Source organism: Eptesicus fuscus, chromosome 7 (assembly GCF_027574615.1).
Source record: "Eptesicus fuscus isolate TK198812 chromosome 7, DD_ASM_mEF_20220401, whole genome shotgun sequence".
Taxonomy (NCBI): Eukaryota; Metazoa; Chordata; class Mammalia; order Chiroptera; family Vespertilionidae; genus Eptesicus; species Eptesicus fuscus.
The window spans coordinates 58,126,738-58,134,205 of record NC_072479.1 but is presented as its reverse complement, the minus strand read 5'-3'; the positions used below and the strand labels follow the sequence as shown (position 1 = coordinate 58,134,205).

Here is a 7,468-nt window from a genome sequence, read left to right as displayed (position 1 = left end):
CTGCCAGAGAGCGAGTTGGTGATATTTGGCGAGGAGTGATACTAAGAAAAACCTTTGGTTAGTGAGGGGAGAAAATACAATTCTTACTTGTCCCCTGTTACATATAAATAGTGCTGCTGTAAAGTCCGATTTTCCTAGGGTAAACTTCTAGAAGTGGAACTTGCTGGATCAAAGGCTATGAACATTATTAAGGTTTTTGATTCTCATTCCAGGAGGAAATATTATCCATTACTAGAAAAAGAGATGTAAAAAGTTCCTGCCCTTGTCAACTTGGAGAGAACTGATGGCCAAATAACTAATGTAAGAGGTGGCCTGTTTTTCTGAAAAACAGACATGCCACAATGTCTATAATAAATTAAATTAAGAACATAAAATGTGGTCTGGGTGCAGCAGATCACATGGTATTAAACAAATTGGACTGCCTGGAAATTCATGAGACAGAAAACACCAGAGAGACAGAATGGGGTTATCAGATGGCTCCTTCTTGAAAATAGGAAGTGTGGTGGTGGCAGCAGCTGAAGTTACCTTTACTCAGGGCAACTTCTGTGTAAATGGGGTTAGGACGAGAGGAGTGCAAAGAACTAGCATGTCTCTCTCAGGGAACTCTGTATAATGAGGGCGATCACCAGCTACAAATAAAATTATTCCAGGAGAGAGATTTCCCCTCTCCGCCCCCCCCCCCCCCCCCAGGTATAAGCAAGAACATTCTATCCATAGTTGGAAAGGTTAATGTATATGAAAGCTCTGTGGAAGCCATAAAGTATTATTGGTGGGGGGTACAGTGCTAGGTACTAGGGAGTCAGAGATGAAAGACTAGTCTCTGTCTCCCAGTGTACGGAACCATTTCTCTAGAATGTGATAAGAGCTGTATCAGAGAAATGTGTATGGGAGGCCCAGGAGGGAGTGATTAGTTTACCTGCTGGAGGAAGAGGTGACATGACCAGATTTGTGAAGAATGAGTAAAAATTTGCCTGGTGGGTTTAAGTGGGAGAGACGCAGGTATAGTGAGGGGCACAATGTGACCTGGGTGGCCCCCATAATTTAGACTACAAGTAACATGCCTCGGCTGTCCCCAGAATTTAGTGTTCCAGGCCCCACATGCAGCAGTATCAGATCCAGGGGTCCAGTCTGGGGCCCTCTGAGGCTCCACGCTGTCCCCAGGATCCTTGGGGTTACTAGTGTTATATAACAACAGAGCCAGCTTGGTCCTGGCGAGGTGGGCTCATTGCAGCAGGAGACTGCACTTAATGAGGGGGAGCCAGCCCAGGCCAGTAAGTCCTCAAGGTGGAGGCTGCACAAAGTTAGGAGGCATGTGAAAGCCATGTCTGGCTCCCAGGGTCTGTTCTTAAACGTGAGACCCTTGCACTCCTAGCTTGGATAGTCAGAATTTCCTTTTATTTTTAAAAATATATTTTTATTGATTTCAGAGAGGGAGAGAGAGAAACATCAATGATGAGAGAGAATCATTGATCGGCTGCCTTCTGCAAGCCCCCATACAGGGGATCAAGCCCTCAACCCGGGCATATGCCCTGACTGGGAATCAAACTGTGACTGCCTGGTTCCTAGGTGAACACTCAACCACTGAGCCATGTTGGCTGGGTCAGAATTTCCTTTTAAAATTACTGACAACTTCCACCGGGTGCTCAGCTGCCTGCCCAGTGTGGAATGCACAGATTCTGACTGTAGACAACTGTATTAATTTTCTAGAGCTTCTGTGTCAAAGTACCACTAACTGTGTGGCTTAAAACAGAAATTTATTGTCTCACGGTTCTGGAGAAATCTGCAGAGCCGTGCCCCATCTAAAACCTAGAGGAACCCTTCTATGCTTCTTCCTGGCTATCTTTTTTTTTTTTTAAATTAAAATAATTGTATTTACTTAGAAGCATTCAGAATGTCAACAAAACAGCTGCAATTTTTGTTTTTGCAAGTGCCGAGTGGTATTCAGTTAACAGAACAGGAATTATTTTGTATAAGTTGCATCAGAGACAACTGAAGATGAAAAAACTACCATCCCCATATATTACTAATTTGTGCTGTGCACCAAGAACCGGCTTTAAATTTCCATGCCAATTTACAGCCCCCATACTGTACCAGGCAAGGTTAGTGATCATTGAAAATACCACCAGGACAGGGCTATCCCAGGCGTCCTCAAACTACGGCCCGCGGGCCACATGCGGGTGTTTTTGCCCTTTTGTTTTTTTACTTCAAAATAAGATATGTGCAGTGTGCATAGGAATTTGTTCATAGTTTTTTTTTAAACTATAGCCCGGCCCTCCAACGGTCTGAGGGACAGTGAACTGGCCCCCTGTTTAAAAAGATTGAGGACCCCTGACTAGACACATTTGGCACTGGCCAGTGTGGCTCAGTGGTTGGAGCTTCAGCCCAGGCACCGAAGATTTTTGGGTTCAAATCCAGTTAATGACACATAACTGGGTTGCAGGTTCATCCCAGGCCCCTAAATGGGGCACATGTGGGAGGCAAGCAGTGGATGTGTCTCTCTCACATTGATGTTTCTCTTTCCCTCCTTCCTTCCCTTCCACGCTCTCTGAAAAGCAATGGAAAAAATATCCTCAGGTGAGGATTAACAACAATAAATAAATAAATACACATTAAAAAACACACCATACAGTTTAAAAACATCTTATACAGCTTACATTTCAGTTTTTTTCTTTAAAAGGAATGAGTTGTGTTTAGGGCTGTTAAATGCTTTATAGACAAGGGGAAAAAAACTGTGCTAGAACCAACTTATTCACCATCATCTTCTTATTCATCTCCCTCCTCCTCATCATCCTCTTCATCTTCCTTGCCTTCCTCCTCTTCCTTCTTTTTCGTGCTTTTTTCAGCCTTGACAGCTCCCTTTTTGGCCACATCAGGCTTTCCTTTAGCTCGGTAGGCAGCAATATCCTTTTCATATTTCTCCTTCAGATTAACAGCCTTCTTTTCATAAGGCTGCTTGTCATCTGCAGCAGTGTGATTCCACACCTCTCCCAGCTTCTTTGCAACATCACCAATGGGTAGGCTGGGATGCTCTCCTTTGATTTTGGGGTGATACTCAGAACAAAACAAGAAAAAGGCGGAAGGAGGCCTCTTAGATGCTTTGGGATCCTTGAGTTTCTTTTTTGTTTCCCCTAGGAGGGATATAACTTTTTAAATTTCTCTTTCTTAATGACCTTGTCCGCTTTTGCCATGTCTTCAAATTTTTCTCTCTTGTTAGTCTTTCATCTCTCTGAGCACTTCTTAGAAAACTCTGAGAAGTTGACTGAAGCCTCTGGATGCTTCTTCTTATGCTCCTCCCAGCAAGTTTGCATATGCTGACATTTTACCTCTCGGCTTCTAAGGATCTCATTTGCCCATGTTTAATTACTTTTCTTCTGCAAGCACAGTCACCCAGTGCCCATCTGGCTCCAACTTGCCCCAGCGTTGTCTCTATGGAGCTCAATGTATTCTCTTCCTATCACACTTTGTCATTCTTTGGACTGTAGATGCATCACTCCAATTCTCCGTCTTTGCATGGCCATCTCTTTATAAGGACATCAATTATATTGGATTAGGGGCCTACTCCAGTATGACCTCATCTTAATTAATTACATCTGCAATGACCCTATCCTATATAATAAAAGCCTAATATGCTAAGTGTCTGGTAGTCTGTTCATCCGTTCAACCAATCAAAGCGTAATATGCTAATGACATGCTAAGGCCACTCAACCGCTTGCTATGACATGCACTAACCACCAAGGGGCAGATGCTCCGACCAGTAGGTTAGCTTGCTGTTGGGGTCTGGCCGACTGGGACTGAGTGAGATGGGCCAGACACGCCCTGGAGCACTCCCACGTCTCTCCCCGGTTCCGATCTTGCACTGGTGGGGTCCCTCAACCCAGGACCCCTGGGGGGATGTCGGAGAGCCAGTTTCGGCCCAATCCTGCAGGCCAGGCTGAGGGACCCCACTGGTTCACGAATTTGTGCACAGGGCCTCTAGTTTCCAAATAAAGTCACATTCTGAGGTACTGGAGGTTAGGACTTCAACATGTCTTTTTGTGTGTGTGTGTTGGGGGGGTGCACAATATTTAACCCCATTCACGTGACAAAGCTTTCAGATGACAAGGACTGGAGATCCCAGTGCTTTAGGGCTGCTCAGGGTGACAGCTCAGGAGCTTAGTGTTTACATCTCTCTGCTTGAAGACCCACGCTGCCCAGGATTGTGGCTGTGGCTGGGCTACAGGGAGCGGGAGCTCTGCCACACGCAGTGATGTTCAGTGTGGAGGAAGGGGTGGAGTTGAGTCGGGGGGCGCCATTTTGGGGGCCCTTTTGCAGTCATTCTTCAAGAAAAGAGGTTCCCAGTGTAACGTTCACCCTGGAGCATTTTCCTTCCAGAGCAGCTGGGAAGTAAGGAAGGAATCTACCCAGTTTTTTTGTTGTTGTTTCGTGTTTTCAGTTTTCCTGGATAGTTTTGCTTGACTAAAAATAAACCCTCTTGGTAATGTGTGTGATATCCTGAAATTTATAGAAGAGTAAAAGGTAAATTAACAGCTTTAATAAAATTGAGTTTTTCCTTCCAGACACAGGGTATGCTATTCCATTTGCTCAAGACTTCTTTTGTGCCATTCAGTAGTAATTGTTATTTTTTTTTTAATATATTTTATTGATTTTTTACAGAGAGGAAGGGAGAGGGATAGAAAGCTAGAAACATCGATGAGAGAGAAACATCGACCAGCTGCCTCCTGCACACCCCCTATCTGGGATGTGGCCGCAACCAAGGTACATGCCCTCGACCGGAATCGAACCTGGGACCCTTCAGTCCGCAGGCCGACGCTCTATCCACTGAGCCAAACCGGTTTTGGCAATTGTTATTTTTTCATGTAGTTCTTGCTTATTATGTGTTTGCTTGATCTTTTATTTCTTTTGTTGTTATTAATCTTCACCTGAAGATTTTTCTATTGATTTTCGGAAATAGTGAAAGAGAAAGGGAGAGGAATCGAACCTGTGATCTTTCCAACCTCGGGCTGATGCTCTAACCACTGAGCAACTGGCTAGGGCAATCTTTCATTTCTTTGCTTATTACTGTAACAGGAATAGTTTCTCTCATTCTATTATCTAATCAGTTGTGCTTTGTTTCATAGGAAAGTGTTGATATTTTGCATAATAATCTTGGGTCCAGCCACTTTTCTGAATTTTCTTACTGTTTGCAATAGTTTTCAGTTGAGTGTCTGAGGTTTGCCAGGTTTGCAATGTTATAATTTAATCTCTTCCTTTCTGATGTTTCATATATTTTATTATTTTATGTTGTCAAGTTCCACTGGCTAATCCCCTCCCTACACATTAAGTAATAATGGTAATTGTGCCTTAACCGGTTTGGCTCAGTGGATAGAGTGTCAGCCTGCGGACTGAAGGGTCCCAGGTTCGATTCCTGTCAAGGGCATGTACCTTGGTTGTGGGCACATCCCCAGTAGGGAGTGTGCAAGAGGCAGCTGAATCGATGTTTCTAACTCTCTATCTCTTTCCCTTCCTCTCTGTAAGAAAGTAATAAAATATATTAAAAAAAATAATGGTAATTGTGATAATTATTTTTATAAAATTTTTATTATGTACTTTACATTGAGTACTTCAGAAAAGAAAATAATTACAATGATTTCAAAATGCAATCCCTGGATTAAATAAATATCCTTTATAACTATACTCAATATCTAGAAATGTATGGAGACACTAAGTCAGCTAATAAATAATAAAATAACTATGTAAACTAGAAACCTCAGGGATGAGGAACATACATGATCAATTAAGTCACTTTGCCACCATGTATTTTAAAAAACACGATTCACATTTGTTTCAATCACATATACATGTACTCCAAGAGTTAAATTAGACAGCTGATGCTAACAACTTAACACTATGATCTCTGTTACCTTAAAAGATAATTTAATTTAATACAGAGAAAATCAAGAAGAAGTCCCCTCTCTGCCAGCAGCCCCGCACCCGCTGCCGCTGCCCCCACCCGCTGATGGTGCAAAGTGATTGCGGCCAGCACCAGCAGTGTGTGCGAATGGGGCTAGTGCCGTCAGCAGGTGCAAGTGGCAACTGCTGCCCCGATTGCCCCTCAGGAGCAGGGGGAGGTAGAGAAGCCCTCAGGGCGAGCAGGGCTGGCAGCTGCCACTCGCACCCACTGACGGTACCGAGCAATTGGGACTGGTGCCAGGTGCCGGCAGCGGGTGCAAGCAGGGCTGGCAGTGGCAGCAGGTGTGAGTGCCAGGCAGGACTGAGGCAGGGGGGAGCAAAGAATTTTCAGTAACCATCAGTGGCTCGCCCCGATGACAGCAACCGGTGCCCCACCTTGGTCTGGCGCCCCCACTCACCTGCTCCACCATTTCACCAGGCCAATGCCTGCCATATTCTGCATTCTGCCACCTGCTCCAATGCCCACCATGATTAGCGCACATCATAGCGACCAGTTGTTCAGTTGTTCCACCATTTGGTCTGTTTGCATATTAGGGTTTTATGTATATAGATAACAATAGAATATCTTTTACGCTACAGAATTTATTATTTTTCTTTTTGTCCATTAGTCAATTCTGGTGGGTAGTCCATAAGCCCTTGAAAATATATATTCCTTGTTTTCAAAATAATTGTGTTTAATAAATACTTGTATATCAATTAGATCAATCATATCAATTATGTTCCTCAATTATATATTTTTACTTATTGTTTGTCTTGCTCTGTCATAGATTGAGAGAGGTAAAATAAGCTCTTCTCATAATACTATATATGTCAATTCTTCCTTATTTATTTATTATTATGTTATTAGATATTTGTTAGATCTTTATTGTAAAGTAAATGTTTATTGTTATAAAGTGCCTATACTTTCATTTTAAAATCAGTATTACCAGAAGGACAGACTTCAGGTCATGACTTCCCTTCTCCCTCCTCCCTCCTTCCTTTTTCCCCCTCTCCCCTCTCCCCTCTTCCTCTCCTTGCTCCCCTCTCCCTCTCCCCTCAAATACCTTTGCACATTCTTTATTGTTCAGACTGTCTGAGTCATCTTGCTTTAGGCGTGACTCAATGATCTGTACTTTTGGCATTTGGCCAGCTCAGGGCAGGAAGTGTTCTGAAGTAGTGCTCACTGGCCTGAGAATTTGTTGGATGGAGGTCTCCTTTTGTTTGATGATTTATGTTTTTGAAAATATCTTTATTTCTCTTTAATCCCCCACTTCTATTTCCAAAATCTTAGTTATGAAAAATTTCAAACATAGAGAGAAGATGTAAAACAAGGACAACAAACATCTGTAAACCCTCCACTAGACTCCACAATTGTTAACATCTTTCCATATTTACTTTCTATTTCTATCTCTTTTTATCTCTGCCTAGACATATCTATCTATTCCTATATCTATATTGCTATAATACTTGAAAATAAGTAGTATGCATCATGATACACTACTCCTAAATACTATAGTGTGCATCTGCTAAGACTAATCAC

The 7,468-nt window shown here is 42.9% G+C and overlaps 1 pseudogene; it reads right to left on the bottom strand.

Moving 5' to 3' along the window:
- Positions 1 to 2,745: 2,745 nt before the first annotated feature.
- Positions 2,746 to 3,354, bottom strand: LOC103285535 (high mobility group protein B1-like; annotated as a pseudogene).
- Positions 3,355 to 7,468: the final 4,114 nt, after the last annotated feature.